Genomic DNA, 19,796 nt, shown 5'->3' on the forward strand with positions numbered 1-19,796 from the left:
GAGAGGGGAGCCCTCTAATCTCGTTGCACACTTGAGTACAATGACAATAAAGGGATTTCTAATTTCTAATTCTAAGCCTGTATTTATGATTAGAGGGAATCGGAGAAGCGGGTTGTTGCAAATAAAGGCTGTCCGAGTTGGGTCAGAACAAAGAAACTGGACGTGTATTTTTCTTAGAAAACCCCACTTAAACATGGTGGCAGCTAGTGATGGGTAGATGAGGCATCCTGTATCGTTTCGACACAGTGACACAATGTATTGACACTGTGTTGACACTGTGTTGCTGAATACTGACACCTGGTGGACTTGCAGGAAACATTTGACAGGGTCATCTGACACTGATCTGTCAAACTAATTTTATCCAATTCCATTGATTAGCGACGTGATGTGTTTTTATATATCCTATTTCGTATTGCATTCCATCGCACTATTTAATTTTCATATTTATCTAATTTATATATTTAACTGAATTATTGTTGTATTGCACTGGAGAGAGGAGCTCTCGAATCTCGTTGCACACTTGAGTACAATGACAAAGGGATTTCTGATTCTGATTAGGCATTTGCTTTCACATTATTTTTACATACACGCAATTTCATAAAAAAAATCTTTGATATTCGAGACGCAGTTGATAAATTAAGAGAACATCTGTCTGAATGCCCAAGTAAAAGTGTTGTGAATGACAATGGACTCATTGTAATTAAAGATTTTTATTCCAAAAAATTAGTTTCTCCAGCGTTTTGTTATTCAGTCTAATTCTTTTTTTGAGGCAATTTCCCCCGCCTTTGAGAAGATCCTCTCACAAGGCACTGAAGAGACCGGTGTGCACAACGCCTGTGTGGCTAATATAAATAGGTGAGGGAACGTTGCCTCCATGGACTTCCAGTATAAGAGCGAGTCTTCCGTACGTGCAACGTGTCCTGCTGACATATAGCGCTGCACCTCTGAGTGTGCATCAACAGTGACGTCTTCCATCTTGCGGATCTTTAATGCAAAGTAACGTGCCAATAACTGTTAATAATAACTTGATGTATAATGGTAGTAAGGTGAAACCGCTGGGCAGATGTAAAGTCAAGCTGAGGAACCCAAGGAACCAGAAACTGTATCGGTTGGAGTTCCAAGTAGTGGATGATGACTGCACTGTCCCACTTATAGGGAAAAGAGCCAGTGAGGCTATGAAACTTATCAAGGTGCATTATGAAAATATCATGGCAATGGACAGTATTGTGACAACAGAGAAAGAGACAATAGGAGAGTGGACATTTGAACAGATTAAGATAGACTTTGCAGATGTATTCTCAGGAGATGGGTGTCTGGAAGGAGAGTACACAATAGAAGTGGACAAAAGTGTCAAACCAGTACAGCGACGGGTGCCTGTTGCTATGCTGAAGCCACTGAAGGAGGAGCTTCAAGACCTTGAGCGCAGAGGTATTATCGCACCAGTGGACTGTAGCACCGATTGGATCAGCAGCATGGTGGTAGTACAAAAACAAAATGGCAGACCAAGAATATGCATTGATCCAAAGCCCTTGAACAAGGCTCTCAAGCGCAGTCACTTCCCATTGGCAACTATTGAAGATGTACTCCCAGACTTGTCTAAAGCTAGACTGTTCACGGTGTGTGATGTTAAAAGTGGTTTCTGGCATGTCAAACTTGAAGAGAAGTCTAGCTACCTGACCACATTCTCCACCCCATTTGGGCGCTACAGATGGCTCCGGATGCCCATGGGGATTAGTCCGGCACCTGAGGTTTTCCAGAGGAAATTGAATCAAGCATTGGATGGACTGCCTGGTCTGTATATCATTGCTGACGATGTGCTTATTACAGGCCAGGGTGAGAGACAGGAAGATGCGATAAGAGACCATGATGCAAAGTTGAGACAGTTTCTGGACAGATGTAAACAAAAGAACATTAAATTGAATCCAGACAAGTTCAAACTGAGACAGGCTGAGTGCAATTACATTGGACACAGGCTCACAGCAGGTGGACTGAAAGTTGACCCAGACAAGGTCCGTGCCATTGAGCACATGCCGAGGCCCACAGACGTCAAGGCAGTGCAAAGACTGTTGGGTATGATAAACTATCTGGCGAAATTTTGCCCCAAGCTTTCAGACCAATGTGAGGTACTGAGACAGTTGACACACAAAGATGTTGAATGGGAATGGATGGAGCAACATGAAACGGCTTTTGCGAAACTTAAAATGATGATTGCAGGTGCTCCTGTCCTGAAGTATTACTGCCCTGAGGAGGATTTAGTGGTGCAATGCGATGCATCGGACACTGGTTTGGGGGCAGCACTAATGCAGAAAGGCAAGCCCATTGCTTTTGCAAGCAGAGCACTCACGCAGACGGAACGTGGCTATGCTCAGATTGAGAAAGAGTTTTTAGCCATGGTTTTCAGTGTCGAGAAATTTCATCAATTCACGTATGGCCGTAAGGTCACTGTCCAATCCGATCATAAGCCGCTCGAGACAATTGTGAGGAAACCTCTGTTGAGTGCTCCAAAGAGACTCCAAAGGATGATGCTGCGCATTCAGAAATATGATTTGACTGTAGTGTACGTTCCTGGCAGGGACATGTTACTGCAGACACGTTGAGTAGAGCATATCTCCCAGAATGCTCACCCCTGGGCTCTGTTGAGGCTGACATAGAAACTGTTAACATGGTGCAGCACCTCCCTATCTCCAGTGACAGCCTGAGCAGGATTAGAGTAGCTACAGAAGAAGATAGAGCGCTTCAAACGCTTATTAAGATGATGCAACAGGGATGGCCATCAGACAGAAGATCAATACCGCCGGAGATCAGGCCATACTATTCGTTTCAAGGGGAGCTGAGTCACCAATATGGCATTGTTTTTAAAGGTGAACGTGCTGTTATCCCTACCGCACTCCAGAAGGACATCACCAGCCGTCTGCATTCATCTCATCTAGGTGTTGGAGGATGTCTGAGGAGAGCCAGAGAATGTGTTTTCTGGATTGGCATGAATGACCATATTACAGCACACATCGCTCGTTGTGACATCTGCAGGTCAGTAGATGACAGACAACAGAAGGAAACACTCAACCCACATGATTTGCCAAACAGGCCATGGGCAAAGGTGGGCGTCGACATTTTTCAGTTTGAGGACAAGAACTACCATGTGACAGTGGACTATTACTCGAATTATTGGGAAATAGACTTTTTGCCTGACACTAAATCTGCCACGGTGATAAAGAAACTGAAAGCCCACTTTGCTAGATATGGCATTCCCAGCACTGTAATTTCAGATAATGGACCTCAATACTCATCGGAGGATTTCCACAGGTTCAGTCGGCTGTGGGAGTTCGAGCACAAGACATCATCTCCAGGTTACCCTCAGAGTAACGGCAAAGCAGAGTCTGCCGTGAAGACAGCAAAAAGACTTTTGTAAAAGGCTAAAGCGGCTGGGCAGGACCCATATCTTGCGTTATTGGATCACCGCAATACACCGTCACAAGGACTAGACTCAAGCCCGGCGCAAAGACTGCTGAGCCGCCGTACAAGGACACTGCTCCCAGTCAAGCCCAGCCTTCTTCGGCCCAAAGTGATTAGAGCAGGGCCAGTGCTGCTGAAAAATCAATTCCGCCAGTGTGCTTATTACAACCGCTCTGCTAGGGATCTCGATGCATTAAAACCTGGCGATTGTGTTAGGGTTCAGCCTTTTCACCTCCACACTAAGTGGAGGTTGGGCAGAGTGAAAAACTGTGTTGATTGCAGATCCTATGACATTGAATTGGATTCAGGTGCTGTTCTGAGAAGGAACCGTAGACACCTCAGGCACGCTCTGGGAGATCCACATGTGAGGCCAATAGACATGGAGGCTGAGGATCCACCAAACACCCAAGCGAGTCCAATACAACCTCAGCCAGCCGCTCCGTCCGATAGCGATAGGCCGATGACAACTAGGAGTGGGAGAGTTATTCACAAGCCGCAGCGGTACAAGGACTTTACTACTTAATCACATGCTTTGGGGATTCTTATTTTTAAGGGTAATTGTAATTGTGAAAAAAAAAAAAAAGGGTGGGATTCTTCCTAACAGAGGAGCACTGTTTTGTTTGGGATGTTGAAATTGCATCTGTCACTGAGAAAAAAATAAAACTGTTGTCTCAGCATTGTTCACATTGTAATGTTTTTTTCTTCCTTGTGTGTGTTAATGTGTGTTCAGCACCAGGTCCAATTTAAAGGACAAGCTTTCCAAAAAGAGAAAGGATGTAACAATATGGTATGCTGTGTTATCAGGTGCACTAGTAGGGGGCACTGCAGGGCAGTTGGAAGTGTGTAAGCCTGTTGTTATGACTGCAGGGCATTCGAGGGACAAGTTGTTGCAAATAAACGCTGGCCAAGTTGGGTCAGAGCAAAGAAACTGGACTTGTATTTTTCTTAGAAAACCCCACTTAAACACTGCTAGCATATGCAGACATTATATTCATACAATCTTGCAGCCCGAGTGAACCACAGCATTGTTGCAAGTTCGGTAGGAGAAACGTAAACGTCCCACTGCTGGAGCAGGAAAGGCTTCTCGGGGCAAAGGCGGAAGTGACGTCGGAGCTGACTCGCTTTTGTGGCGTTATTTTAATTATTTTGTTACATTTTTTTTTATCAACCAAATTAAAATATTACATAGAATATATATTAAAGGAGAACCATCAGGTGTAAAAACAAACACAGAGGCAAAGAAATATATTTGAAAAATACGTGCTTAAATCATGACGTCATAAGCAAGCGCGCAGCTTCCGAAGGACCCCGTCCACACCGGAATAAAAACACCCACCGCTAAATTCTTCTGATTTAGTGTGGAACTGACTGTAATTTTTTCATAGGATGTCCAGTTCTACTCTAAAGGACTACGACATAATTCATTAAGTCTTTGTGTCCCGATAACCTCATCTTCGCGCGTTGATGCTTTTCGGCGTAGTTAGCTTAGCTTGTTAGCTAGCTAGCCGCTAACAAAAAGAGGCACATGACTCATCGCCAAGCAGAGATCAAGTGCGGATTTTTGGGAATTATCATTTGAATATGTGTGAAAGAACGACACCCAAGTACAAAGAGGAACTTTGTGGAATAAAAGAAGAGAACGAGCAACATCTTCAACTGCTGGGCGAAGTTTTCAACCAGCCTCGTGTTGTGCCACTCAAAGCAGGTTTGTACACGTCTTACTCTCATTTGCTTTGTAAAGAACGACTTTCTATCGTTAAAAATATGCATCACAACATTAAGTTGTTTGGGGAAATCGTTCAAGGTTATTGCCGCTTTATTTTTAAATATTGCCTTTTACTTGCCGGTTTGCTGAACATTTGTTTATGCCAAATTAAATCAGTGCAGAAAATAAATGCCAAAGAATAACCAATAGTGGGGGGGGGGAACTCCATGTTTTCCCAGTATAAAATTTGAACTGATTATTTTACATTTTCAATTTTCTGGTTTTTATATCTTGTTCAAGCAATGACTTAGGGAAGGAATTCTGCCTGACTCTAAAAAATGTGCACACTGCGGCGAAAACATCAATGGCGGTCGATGAATTTTAGTGAATAAAACACAAAATATTAAGTTTAAAAAAAAAAAAAAATAAGTACGTATTGGTCTTATTTATTAACTTTGTACTGTCTTGGTCGGGTGAGAGTCAAAGAACCTCGTGTGGCCCTGCACTGTTTTGTGCACAGGTGCATTGTTTCACCTCATCCAAACATTTAAAATACATTGAATGCATCCATCCAGGGTTGCACGGATCTCATCAGTGAACAAGCGCATGCTGCAAGGAATGCATCTGCATCTTTGGCTTACTATGGGCTTAAAAAGGGAGAACGTCACAACCCCCTTTTCCACCAACAAGTCCAGGAACATTTAGTTCCTGGTAATAAAGTTCCTGTGGCCCAGGTGGTTTGCATCACCCCCACAACTCATAGTTCCTGCTAATTTATCCAAATGACAATCATGATGTATCAGTGGGAGGTCTTGTGTTACTTTGTTAGTCATTACTGACACCCTATGGCTGTTAACCATCATTGCAGTTCCAAAATGATTCAGTGAACTCTTAAAATATTATGGTGTATCTTAGTTGAATTAGAATACATATTCCAGAAACGTCTGTGACTATGTCAGGAATGAACTCGGGCACCAGCCGCAATGTGCTTACTTTTTAAATGCTCGTTTATCACGGTTGTGCTGCGAAAGGGAGGTTTACACATCGTAGGATGTAATTTTGTGAAATGCCCCCATGGTCCGGTCAAAGTTGGTGCCGCACGCATTGCTCCGTGTGCGGCAGGCACAAGTCAAGGTAGCACGGTAGAAACAATATAAGACAAAGTCGCCGCATGAGCTTTGACTTGACCAAACCAAATGTGTGTGTCTTTTTGTGCCCTGCAGACGTCAGTGAATACGATCTCCGTTCTGTGAAAGAGGAGCCAGACTTGACTCATTTCAAAAAGGAGGAGGAGGAGGAGGAGGAGATCAACAAGTCACCACTGAACGTTGTCCCTATAAAGACTGAAGATGAAAACAAGGATGAGAGTGAGGACAACAGAGGGGCGGAGCCTCCAAGCAGCAGCTCAAGTCATCACGTGACAACAGAAGGTGATGAAGACCACTGGGGGCCATCACAAGCACAAAATGAGGACACATTATCACACGATGATGATGATGATGGGCAAGCCAAAGGTGAAAGGGCATGTCACACTGACTCATTCACTTCAAAGCTGTCGTTAAAACCGCACACAAGAACACACAGCGGAGATAAACCTTTTTGCTGCTTGTTTTGTGGTAAAAGCTTTTCTCTAAAATCAAATTTAACAAGCCACACAAGAACACACAGTGGTGAAAAACCTTTTTCTTGCTCAGTTTGTGGAAAATGCTTCTCCCAAAAGGGAAATTTAACAGAACACACAAGAACACACACTGGAGAAAAACCTTTTTCCTGCTCAGTTTGTGGCAAAAGCTTTTCTGGAAAGTCTAATTTAAGAAAACACACAACAACACATAGTGGAGAAAAACCTTTTTCCTGCTCGGTTTGTGGCAAAAGCTTCTCTCTAAAGTCTCATTTCGTAAGGCACACAAGAATGCACAGTGAAGAAAAAACTTTTTCTTGCTCAGTTTGTGGCAAAAGCTTCTATCAAAAGTTTGATTTAACAATCCACACAAGAATGCACAGTGGAGAAAACACTTTTTCTTGCTCAGTTTGTGGCAAAAGCTTCTATCAAAAGTTTGATTTAACAAGGCACGCAAGAACACACAGTGGAGAGAAGCCTTTTTCATGCTCAGTTTGTGGCAAAGGATTCTCTGAAAAGGGACATTTAACACAACACACAAGAACACACAGTGGAGAAAAAGCTTTTTCCTGCTCAGTTTGTGGGAGACGCTTCTCTGTAAAGTCAAATTTAACTTGTCACACAAGAACACACACTGGAGAAAAACCTTTTTCCTGCTCAGTTTGTGGCAAGAGGTTCTCTCGAAAGTCGGTTTTACGAAGCCACACAAGAACACACAGTGGAGACAAGCCACTCAGTTGCAGCGTTTGTTCTAAAAAATTCTTCACTAAACAGGGAACTGAGAGACACAATTGTGCTGGCGAGAATTGCAGCGATCCTTGAAGCTTAAAAAAAATAAAACAAAAAACTGAAGGAACTGACTCTTTGTGGTAAGATGTAAATTTTGATTTTGAATAAAATATGATATATTGAATTTTGAGAAGCTTTTTTACTGACACTAAGCCAATGTGATCATTGCCAGAAGAAGCAACGTGTCTGAGTGATGATTAATCTTTTTGTGTGTTCACATCAAACATGTAAATAAAATAAATTGCCTCTGCCTGGAACAAATATTTGTGAACATTTTGCTTTTCAGTTGTCTTTTTAATCGTACCTAATGGAAAAGGTGTGAGAAGAAACGGTGCTTATGCAATCGGTGCCTTCCACAGTCATCAATAAAATCACTTGTTCCACTTGCTCAAATGGCCTTCATTACGCTGTGTGAAAAGGTGAAAAACTGAACTAGAAGTTGAACTATAAAAAGAACCAGAAAGAGAAACGGAAATAGTCTCAGTTTCTCTTAAAGGTTTTGTCAGGAGTTGGCAACTCGATGGCGACTGGAGTCAGCGCTGGTTTTCTCGCTGTGTTTGGCTGGCTCGTATATGTATGGTCCATTGAACATCACTCAAACTCTTCAAATATCCCCTCACATACATTTAATATTTCGCTTTCTGAATAAATTTCTTTCTTTCTAGGTTGAGCTCTATCAAGCGTTTGGGGTTTGTTGCTAAGCAGAATCTCACTTTGGAAAAAAACTATCATTTTGTCAAATATACCAAATATTTTTGTTCATGCTATATTATGCTTTTTATACGTTGGATTAGTTATATAATGAAATAGGGAAATATTAAAATTGGCAACCACATACAGACTTAATTCAATTAATAATAAATATAGAAACATTTTATAAATATTGAACTCATTGAGAAGAGTCCTAATATTGAAATAATTATTGAAATATAAAAAATACTTATGTATTAAATTAATTCAATAACCCGACCCCGGATGAGCGGCAGAAAATGGCTGGATGGATGGAATAATTTAAATTGCACACATATTCAAATGAACAAATATCTTAAGAAATAATCAAGAGTGAAATAAAAAGGTTTACATTAATATTGATATAATTTAACATTAAAATACTTGAATAAATATTGTATTATTACATAAATAAGCTTAAATATAAATTGTAATAAATAAAAAAAAAGTTGTGTATTTTTAAATGGCCTAATATAGATATGGGAAGTAATTCTCTTTATGTAACTATGAAGGGACTGGAGCTCACAGAAGTGACCAGTCTTGGTTCTGAAGTTCCGATGTAACCAGATACTGCCCTGAGAGAAAATAGGCCTGAGCATTGTTAATGGTGGGGGCAATTCTCTCGCCAGGTCGGTGACCTTCCAGGGTATGAGAGTAATTTAAGGTGGTCACGAGTAGACTGGTCGTATCAAAGGGGAGACGCATCTGCTCTCCCTCTGGGGGATTTTTGGAGGGAAATCCCGAAGACTAGCGGGATGGGAATGCATATGCAACAAGGGAAAATTAGATATTCATGTCCTACTTGGGCATTCCCTGTAAGAAGGGAATGTCTGAGAGGGGGCTCGCACGTGCGCGGGGCGCATACACGCACAAGTTTTTGGGGAGACTTCTTTTGACATCAGCATGTGACGAGAATAAAATCTTTTTCGAACCAGTTCTTTTCCATCACCAATCCAGCCTTGCTCGGCTGCCTCTCCGGAAGGCAGCAAGGTCCCAAACATCTGCCAAGTTACAGGATGGAAAGTATACTATGAACTTACCTTTCAAGAAGAAAGATGTCTTCTTACCAAACAATTTTGCTGTGGCCCAGCAACGGTTACAAGGTCTGAAGAAGAAATTTAAGTTTGATCAGCAACTCCATCAAGAATATGTGAAGTCCATGACTAATGTAATCACTTGCAATTATGCAGAACAAGTACCTGACGATCAAAGAGACCTTGATTCAGGAAGAGTTTGGTATATTCCCCATCATGGTGTCCATCAGCCCAGAAAGGGAACACTGCGTGTCGTGTTTGACTGTGGTGCCACGTTTAAGGGCTTGTCCCTGAATACGGAGCTGCTGCAAGCACGTTGTGGTCCTCGTCAGCACCCGTGCGGCTGAATTCTGAAGTAGTTGTAGACTAGAAATACTCTTTTTGGGAAGACCAGAGAGCAGGGCATTACAGTAATCTAGGCGGCAGGAAATAAAAGCATGCATCAGCACCTCCGTGTTAGCCTGAGAGAGAAACGGGCGGACTCTGGCTATATTCTTAAGGTGATAAAAACCAATCTTGGTTACATTTTTAATATGAGGAATAAAACTGAGCTCAGAGTAAAAAATGACGCCCAGGTTCTTCACAAATTGTGATGATTTATAATCTTGTAGTTTTGGTAAAAGTTTTTCTCTCTGACCTTCAGGACCAATAACTAAAACCTCTGTTTTGTCCTGATTGAGCTGTAGGAAATTCTCTGCCATCCATGACTTAATATCTAAAATGCAATTTAAAAGGGTATCGATAGGCTTTGTGTCATCCGGAGACACGGCAATATACAGCCGTGTGTCATCAGCGTAGCTGTGGAAGCTGATGCCGTGTCTCCTAATGACATCCCCAAGAGGAAGCATGTACAGATTAAAAAGTATTGGGCCTAAAATTGAACCTTGGGGAACCCCACATTCAATTTCATGGGTTTTGGCGGAACAGGTATCCATACTTACAAAGAAACGTCTGTCTGTGAGATAGGAATAAAACCAGTTAAAAGCAGTACCAGAGATGCCCACTAGGTTTTTAAGTCTTTTTAATAAAATGTGATCTACTGTGTCAAACGCGGCACTTAAATCCAGTAGCACCAAAACTGTGAGTTTTTTTGCATCTGCAAAACACCTGAAATCATTTAGAATCCTTAAAAGAGCTGCCTCTGTACTGTGGTTCATTCTAAAACCAGATTGAAATTTCTCTAAAACATTATTTGTATTTAAAAAAATAATATAACTGTAGAAAAACATTTTTTTCTAAAATCTTACTTCAAAACGGTAAGTTGGATACAGGGGTGTAATTATTTAAAACACTGGGCTCTGAATTGCTCTTCTTCAGAAGGGGCTTCACCACCGCCGTTTTAAACGCAGTGGGGAAGACACCCGTCTGAAGAGAGCAATTGACTATATTTAAAATCAGTTCCTCAAAAAAATCCATAAAAAGCTTTTAAAAGTGATGTGGGAATTGGATCTAAAAGGCAGGTTGTTTGATTTACCTGGGAGAAAACTCGACCAAGTGTCCTTGCATCAACCAGGGCAAAACTTTCCAGTGTTTCCTCTGGTAAAAATGACTGTCCAGCGTTAATAGAAATTACATTTTGATGAGCTAAAAGACTGGATCTTATGCCATCGATTTTACTTCTGAAGTGTTTTGCAAAATTCCTCACAGAAAGCGTCTGTCGCTGTCTGTGAGGACTTTTTAAGATCAGATCTGGTTAAAAGATCGAAGGTGGAGAAGAGATACTTAGGGTTGTTTTTACTAATTGTAATGAGATTTGAGAAGTAAGACATTCTTGCCAGTTTGACTGTTTTATTGTAGGATTTGAGTTGTTGACATATTTGGTAATGAACTGTAAGGTTGCTCTTTCTCCACCTCCTTTTGCACTCCTGCATTTTCTTTTTGATTCCTTAGTTAAATCATTTCTCCACGGGGGTATAGTCTTGATTTTTATGTTTTTTGTTAAAAGTGGAGCAACTGAGTCTAATGTTGATTTTAAAACCCTGTTAAAATTATCAACAATAAAATCACAAGGTGCAGGTAAAATGTCAGCAGGAGTGCTCTTTAAAATCTCAATAAAATTTGCAGTAACCTCAGATGTTAGGTAGCGTTTTCTCACTATTCTCACCGGGGCTGCTTCTTGATTAAAACTGGCGATGTTAAAATATACACAGTAAATGTCTGACACAGCCAGGTCAACAACAGAGGACACACCAACGGACAGGCCGTAGGTTATGACCAGGTCCAGGGTGTGTCCTCTGTTGTGAGTTGGCTGTGCGACATGCTGTTTAAATTCAAAATAGTTAAAAAGGTTTAAAAATTCTCTGGACAGTGAGTCCGAGATATTGTCAACGTGCACATTAAAATCGCCAGTTATTAAAATTCTGTTATAAGTGGAATGTAAAATCGATAAGAACTCTGAAAACTCACTCATAAAAGAAGTAGAGTGATGAGGAGGTCTATAAAGTGTGACACAGAGAATAGAAGGACTGCTAAAAACAAAGGCATGGTGTTCAAAAGATAAATACCTGTTAAAAATAGTTTCCTTTGAAATAAGAGAAGTTTTTATAATTGACACAGTCCCGCCTCCTCTTTTACAGTCTCTGGTCGAAAATAAAAAAATAAAATTTGGTGGGCAAGCCTCGGTGAGAGCAACTGGAGCATCTGTACCGAGCCATGTCTCAGATAAAAGAATACCTTCAAGGTTGTTGTCTAAAATCAGGTCGTTTATGATAAAAGTTTTGTTTAAAAGGGAGCGCACGTTCAGCACAGCCAGGTTAATGTTTGTGCTGGACGTGCGCTCATGGTCACATGGATTTGAAATGTTAACATATAAAAGATTGTCGCCCTGTCGCTCGTTGTCCCGGAGGGGATTTCTTTCCGCTACTTAAACGCCCTGCGCTATGCTATCTTGCGCCGCAGCAAAACGGACTTTGTCTGAACTATATGTAAGTCCATACACAGCAGCAGCAACAAGCTACGTGATGGAAAATAAACGACTCCACTAACAAGTAGCGTGCTAAACGAGGAGGTGAGCAAGGAGGTGCTAAGCGCGCTAATTGCTAAAATTAATTGTTTCTATGTACGCTCGACATTTAACAGAAGTCTCACTTGAACTGCGTTTGGGTGGAGAGCCAGCAGCTATGAACAGAAATGTTGTATTGCAACCATTAAGTATCTAAACATAAAATAAAAGGAACACGGAAATGTCTGACGTCATCACGACGAAGTGGTTTGATGTCAAACGTATAGTAACTAATGATAGCAGTTATATCATTAGTCACTAGTTGGCAGTATTGCCTGATGTGTGTTTAGTTACCAGACGAACAAGTGTGTATGCACAAAGACGAGAATGCAAGTCAGTAAATAAAGAGACACAAGCTTGCAGCATCACGTTACCTGCGTGACTTCTTAAGATAGAAGACAGAACATTACATGGTACCAGGTCGCGGGTCAAGAAAAGGACTGACGCGAGATGGACTCCGTAAGGCCACCAGAAGCGCTGAAAAAGACGGGAAATGTGGACGAGAGTTGGCGGGCTTTCAAGCAACAATTCCAGCTCTACCTTGCCGCCGTGGGAGTCGGAAACAGAGCAGACGAAAGAAAAATAGCCCTTTTGAGAACCAATGCCGGAGACGAGGCCATCGAGGTATTCAACACCTTTGTTTATGATGAACCGAAGATAAAGACAAGTTTGAAACGGTCTTACAAAAATTTGATGAAAACTGTCTAGCTAAGAAAAACAAAACTAATGAGAGATACGTGTTTCGTTCAAGACTCTAACAGCCCGGTGAGTCCTTTGACAATTTCTTCAACGATCTCAAAATTAAAGCTAAGTCTTGTAACTTTGGTGATCTGAAAAACTCAATAATAAGGAAAGCCTTGCCAAGCTAACGAGCTAGCAAAGCAGCACGTGCTAACTTTCCAAGCAGCGGCATCTTATGAAAAAACAGAGTCCGTGAAGGCAGTGATGAGGAAAGGTAAACTGCGATTCAAGAAAAAGACCAAAACCAATGAAAATGATCAAGCTCCATTCAACTGTAAAAAGTGTGGAGAAAGGCACGGGCCAAAACAATGTCCTGCATTTGGGAGAACATGTGCTAAGTGTAAAAAGCAAAATCACTATGCTAAGATGTGCTACACCAAGAAGTAAGTGCACACCGTGCAGGAAGACTCAGATGATAGTGATGACCTAAGTGACACTTTTTTCATCAAAATAGTGTCACATGGCGAAAGCGAAGCGCAGCAACAAAATAGAGGTGACACAGAGCAAGCTGTTTATGCAGTAAAAGAAGACAGATGGATTGCACCACTGCTTGTCAATGGGACTCTGGTTACTTTTAAAATAGACACAGGAGCAAAAGCAAACATAATTAATGAAAAAGACTTGAATTCACTTGAAGAGAAACCGGAAAGAGTCACAGACAAGCCCGTGAAATTGAAAACCTACGACAATCAGCCAATAAAAACAAAGGGATGTTGTAGGCTAAAAGTGACCGCAAAGGGAAGACAACACAAATTAACATTCACAATTGTTCCAAGTGGACTGGAGTCAATCCTCGGAGACAAGGCGTCTGAAGAGCTTGGACTGGTGAAAAGAATTTACCAAGTCGACGGCAAGGATGTCAATAAGAACAACAAAGACTTGCAGAGTGAAGGTAGTAAGAGTATAGTGAACAAATACTTTTCTGTCTTCAAAGGAGAAGGTACGCTACCTTGTCCTTACAAAATACAGCTCAAGGAAGATGCTAAACCTGTAGTACATGCCCCGAGAAGAGTTCCAGACCCTCTCAAAGATAGATTAAAAAAGGAACTGAACAGAATGACACCAATAAGAGTCATAGAGAAAGTGGAAGAACCCACCGACTGGGTAAATTCCATCACGTGTGTTAAAAAGAGAAACTCCCCAGAGTTACGTGTTTGCCTCGACCCCAAAGATCTGAATGAAAACATTAAAAACTAACATTATCAGATTCCCAAGCGTGAAGAAATCCTGAGTGACATGGCAGGTGCTAAATTCTTCAGCAAATTAGATGCATCGCATGGATTTTGGCAGCTCAAGCTGGACACCGAAAGCAGCAGGTACACCACCTTCAACACACCATTTGGGCGTTTCTGTTTTCTGAGACTGCCATTTGGCATAAAGTCTGTGCCTGAGATCTTTCACAGAGCTATGGAGTCAATCATAGAAGGTCTGGAAGGAACCCGTGTGTTCATTGATGATTTGGTTGTTTGGGGAAACACGGAACAAGAACACAATGAGAGACTTGAGGAACTGCTACAAAGAGTTAAAATGAATGGACTTAAACTAAAACGAGAGAAATGTCTGTTTGGAGTTACAGAATTGACAATCTTGGGAGACAAGCTCATAGCAGATGGAGTGGTGCCAGACAGAACCAAAGTGCAAGCAATGCCGGACATGCCAGTTCCAACTGAGAAAAAAGGACTTCTGCGAGCAATGGGGATGATAAACTTCCGGGGCAAGTTCATTCCAAACCTCTCTTCAAGAACAAAGTCCCTAAGTTTGCTGCTGCATCACAACGTAGTCTTTGAGTGGACAACAAAACATGACAAAAAATGGCAAGATCTAAAGAGAACTGTGACAGCTGAGCCAGTCCTTGCCTACTTTGATCCATCAAAACCAACCAAAATTTCCACTGAAGCGTCGAAAGATGGGCTAGGTGCCGTACTGCTGCAAAAGGCGAGAGACACATGGCAACCTGTAGCCTATGCATCCAGGTCAATGTCAGAGACTGAAAAACGCTCTGCTCAGATAGAAAAGGAGTCACTGGGTCTAGTGTTTGGATGTGGCAAATTTCACACGTATGTTTATGGACTGCCCACGTTCATAGCAGAGACTGATCATAAGCCACTGATTTCAATTAGGAAGAAAAATCTCAATGACATGACGCCCAGAATTCAACGCATGATGATGACGTTGCAGCGCTATGATTTTGAGCTAATATACACGCCTGGAAAATACATAGTGCTTGCTGATGCGTTATCCCGAGCGCCGCACCCTAACAGTGACATCAAGGACTGCGTTACGGCTCACATCATCACTTCAAGCCCTTTTTCCGACAGGCAAATGGGCAGGCTGAGAAGGGAGTGCAAATCATCAAGAGACTGCTAAGGAAGGCCAAGGATGATGCATCTGATCCTTACCTTGCCCTATTGAGTTACAGAGCTGCACATCTGGAGTGGGGAGCTTCTTCGCCTGCTGACCTACTCATGTGCCGTAAGCTTCGCACCACAAATACCACAAGGACATGTGTAACCCTGGTTAACATAGCCTCATAAAATAAGAGCTTGTTATTAAAACAGTCATTAACAAAATATTCATTGTAGATGCGGAAAAATGATCAACATGACATAGAAATATATTAAAAGGTTAAACACTGGTAAATTCATTGTTTAATTAGTGTTTTTGTAATTCTTCAAAATGATTCCGCGCTAAGTGAATGCTTTTATTTTGAAAGGCACGTAGCGACATAATGCCGTTAGTCACGTGACTAGAAATGCGCACTTTATTTTATTCTTCTCATACTTGATAAAGAAGCTGAAGGAGAACTACGGTTAAACGAAAGAGAGACCGAGCTATTCAATGTTATTTTTGTATGTTGAAGGAGTCGTTTTTGAGTTTTCCAACCTGTCCTTCAATTGGTGATGCACTAATTACTGAACGGGTCTTGGTGAGTTTCAGACTTTTATTGTATTTTATTTCATGCAATGAACATTTTACAGTTGTATTGGTCAAATGGAAAAAAAGAAAAGAAACCTTTCAATGTAAATGTATATTGTTTTATTTTAAGTAATGGCTGTAAAAGGTGAATTGATGCTTAATTGAATGCTAGTTGTAGTTTCCCTGCAATGTTTTCCATTCTTCACCGGCCACCTCCATTATTTAAACTGCGTCATTGTGTGAGCATCGATTTCATTCGACGAAAAAACGAGTTTAATTTGCATTTGATGCCACCTGATGTAATATTTAGGTTTTGTATAAGTATTATTTTGTTGTTATGATAGGCCATTAAAGTTTGGTTCAGAAACTTCTGAGCTAAATGACGGAGCTGAACTCTTGAACGAGACACAAGATGGCGAGCCACCCACGAGCCCCTTGAGCTGTTTCTCACGCAGGAGCGGAGAGCAGTTACTGGACGTTGTGTTGATTCATCAACCTGGTAGGATTAATCCGTTTTCTACTCTGCTACACTGCAGTGGATTCCCGGAACACAGGATTGACTATTCAGGACAACTAGAGGAACACAAATATTCAAACAAGACACTTGGACATTGGGATCGATTCAGTCTTTTGCTGAATTGTTTTTGAGTTTTGTACATTGTGTCACATTTATTTTTGTAAACCATGCATGATAATGCTGTAACGGTATTATTGAAATGTTGACTGTGTGAACCACATCCAGTGAAATGGTTGAAAATTGAAGTTAGACTTAACTGATCAAACAAAATACTTACTTCTTACTGAACTTTATTCAACAAAGTGAGGTAAGGTAATTGAGTATAGATTAGGTAAGATTTGAACATAAAATTAGACTTTATTAAACAACAACCCGGGTTGAAATTATATTTTCCAAACTAAATAATAGTTGAACAGAAAAGGATATTGATAAAGAAAAATTCACTTGAAAGAAAGGGGAAACCCTTTTTCCTTTGGGTCAACTGTGTGTAAATTGTATGTCAATTGTGTGTAATTGTATGTCATTTCTATGTCTACAACTGTTATTTACTAAATTACGCCGGCAGTTCTAACTTATTCTATTGTCTGTGGTCCTTTATTTGGTTGTTAATATTATCTATATCTATATCTTAATAGTCGAACCTAGTACTGGTCTATAATTAACTGTAATCACTCTAGAGGTGTTACACATGACAACAACATTTGGATTGAAAATAAGAGAATGCTCAAACTCAAACAGAAAATTGCATATGACAGAGCTACAAAACATCTGGAACCTCTTTCTGAGAAAGACACTGCAAGGATCGAGGGACCTAATTGTTGGGACAGAAAAGTGACTGTCCTTATCGAAGCTGGACCGAGATCTTACATTGTGGAAACAAAGGATGGACAAAGAGTGAGGAGGAACAGGAGGAGTCTTCTGAAGGTTCCCGAGGACTGTAAGAAATCTTCTGATGCGGCTGAGGCTGCAAAGCAGGCGGATACATCGAAGGAGCACAGACCTCAACCACCAGCAATTTCTGGGAGTACTGAACCTCTTCGAAGATCAACAAGAGTTAGACGACAACCGGACAGGCTGATTGAAAATGTTTAATGTTGTGTGATTGTTGCTAAAATTGTTGTAGAGCTGCTTGTTGTCAGAAAAAACAAATGGGTAGATATTGAAAAGAAGTGAAAATAATTGCGAACAAAACAAAATTATAATAATAATTATAAAATAAAAAAGGTTTATTAAAAAAAGGCATAGGCATTGTTTAACGTTTGAAAGGGAGATGTAATGATAGCAGTTATATCATTGGCCACTAGTTGGCAGTATTGCCTGATGTGTGTGTGGTTACCAGACGAACTCGTGTGTCCGCACATAGACGAGAATGCAAGTCAATAAATAAAGAGACACAAGCCTGCAGCATCACTGTACCAGCGTGACTTCTTAAGATAGAAGACGGAACATTACAGTAACCATTAAAAAAAAACGTATAGTAACCATAAAATTGTTTTTTAAAAAACGTATCGTAAACATACTAAAGCTGTTGCTTTATGTTATTTACAAACAATTTTTGTTTAAAATCCCCCTGGCTCTTCTTTTTGTCTTTTCTATATTATGTACGTATTAATAGCTGTGTTTGGTTTGCAAATGTCAATAAAGTTTATACAAAAAACTATGAGTAAATATTTATCATCTCATCAATATTTGCAAAACAGAGTACCGACTTTCGAGATCCTCACAATAATAGTTCTCAAAATTATATTTCTTATCAATTTAGCTTAGTTTATGGATATTTTATTGACAATCTAACATCAATATACAAAGACAGAAAAAAATTGGTGGTGGTGGGGCGCGAATCTTTTTCTTCTTGGAAGGGGCGGGCGTGAAATAATTGAGAGGCACTGCTAGTATATGCAGACATCATATTCATACAATCTTGCAGCCCGAGTGAACCACAGCATTGTTGCTTCGTTCGGTAGGAGAAACGTAAACGTCCCACTGCTGTTGCAGCAGCGGCTTCTCGAGGCATCGGCGGAAGTGACGTACGAGCCGACTCGCCAATGTGGCGTTAATTTAGTTATTTTGTTATTTTTTTTTATCAACCGATTTAAAATATGATATAAAATATATTTTGAAATAGAACAGCCAGGGGTAAAAACAAACACAGAGGCAAAGAAATATATTTGAAAAATACGTGCTTAAAGCATGACGTCATTAGCAAGCGCGCAGCTTCCGAAGGACCTCGACCACATCCACCGACCCGTCCACACCGGAACAAAAACAACCACCGCTAAATTCTTCTGATTTAGTGTGGAACTGACTGTAATTTTCTCACAGAATGTCCAGTGCTACTCTAAAGTACCACGACATAATTCATTAAGTCTTTGTGTGCCGATAACCTCATCTTCGCGCGTTGATGCTTTTCGGCGTAGTTCGCTTAGCTTGTTAGCTAGCTAGCCGCTAACGAAAAGAGGCACATGACTCATCGCCAAGCAGAGATCAAGGGCGGATTTTTTGGAATTATCATTTGAAAATGTGTGAAAGAACAACACCCAAGAACAAAGAGGAACTTTGTGGAATAAAAGAAGAGAACGAGCAACATCTTTTCCTTCTGGGCGAAGGTTGCGAGCAGCCTCGTGTTGTGCTACACAAAGCAGGTTTGTACACGTTTTACTCTCATTTGCTTTGTAAAGAATGACTTTCTATCGTTAAAAATATGCATCACAACATTAAGTTGTTTGGGGAAAGTCAGAGTGAAAGTGTTGTTGCTTAATTTATGTGTAGGGATTTTGATTCTTCACACGTAATTTTGTTTTAAAATTTATTTAGAAACAAAAATTTTATAAAAAAAAAAAAAAAAAAGGGGGGAATGTTGGAACGTACTAGCAGGCTAAATGTCAGTTTGGGAAAAAAAACAAACAAAAAACAAACATAAATCATGCAATAAATAGCGACTATGATGCCAGGGCCTAGGGCTGGGCGATAAACCGAAAATTTACCGTTACCGAAATTTATTACTATGACCGAAATCATTTTGCCCATGTCGGTAAATTCGGTGTTTAAAAAAAAAGAAAAGCCTTTTCTGTCTGCGGCATTGTTCATGCCCCTTTAAAACCGCTACAGCGCCTCTAGTCACGTGACTCCACCCGCCTGATCGAGAAAGAAAACAGACGTCGCTGTCGAAGCTGGCGAATCACATCCAGAAGCTTTTTCACCACCCACAACACAACCATGCTGTGCTGAAAGTTCAAAGTGAGAAGCAAGGTTCGACAAGTGACAACAGCCCGTTAACGGAGGCAACACCA

Source organism: Idiotropiscis lumnitzeri, chromosome 2 (assembly GCF_059441095.1).
Source record: "Idiotropiscis lumnitzeri isolate Australia: NSW breed Sydney's pygmy pipehorse chromosome 2, RoL_Ilum_1.0, whole genome shotgun sequence".
Lineage (NCBI taxonomy): Eukaryota > Metazoa > Chordata > Actinopteri > Syngnathiformes > Syngnathidae > Idiotropiscis > Idiotropiscis lumnitzeri.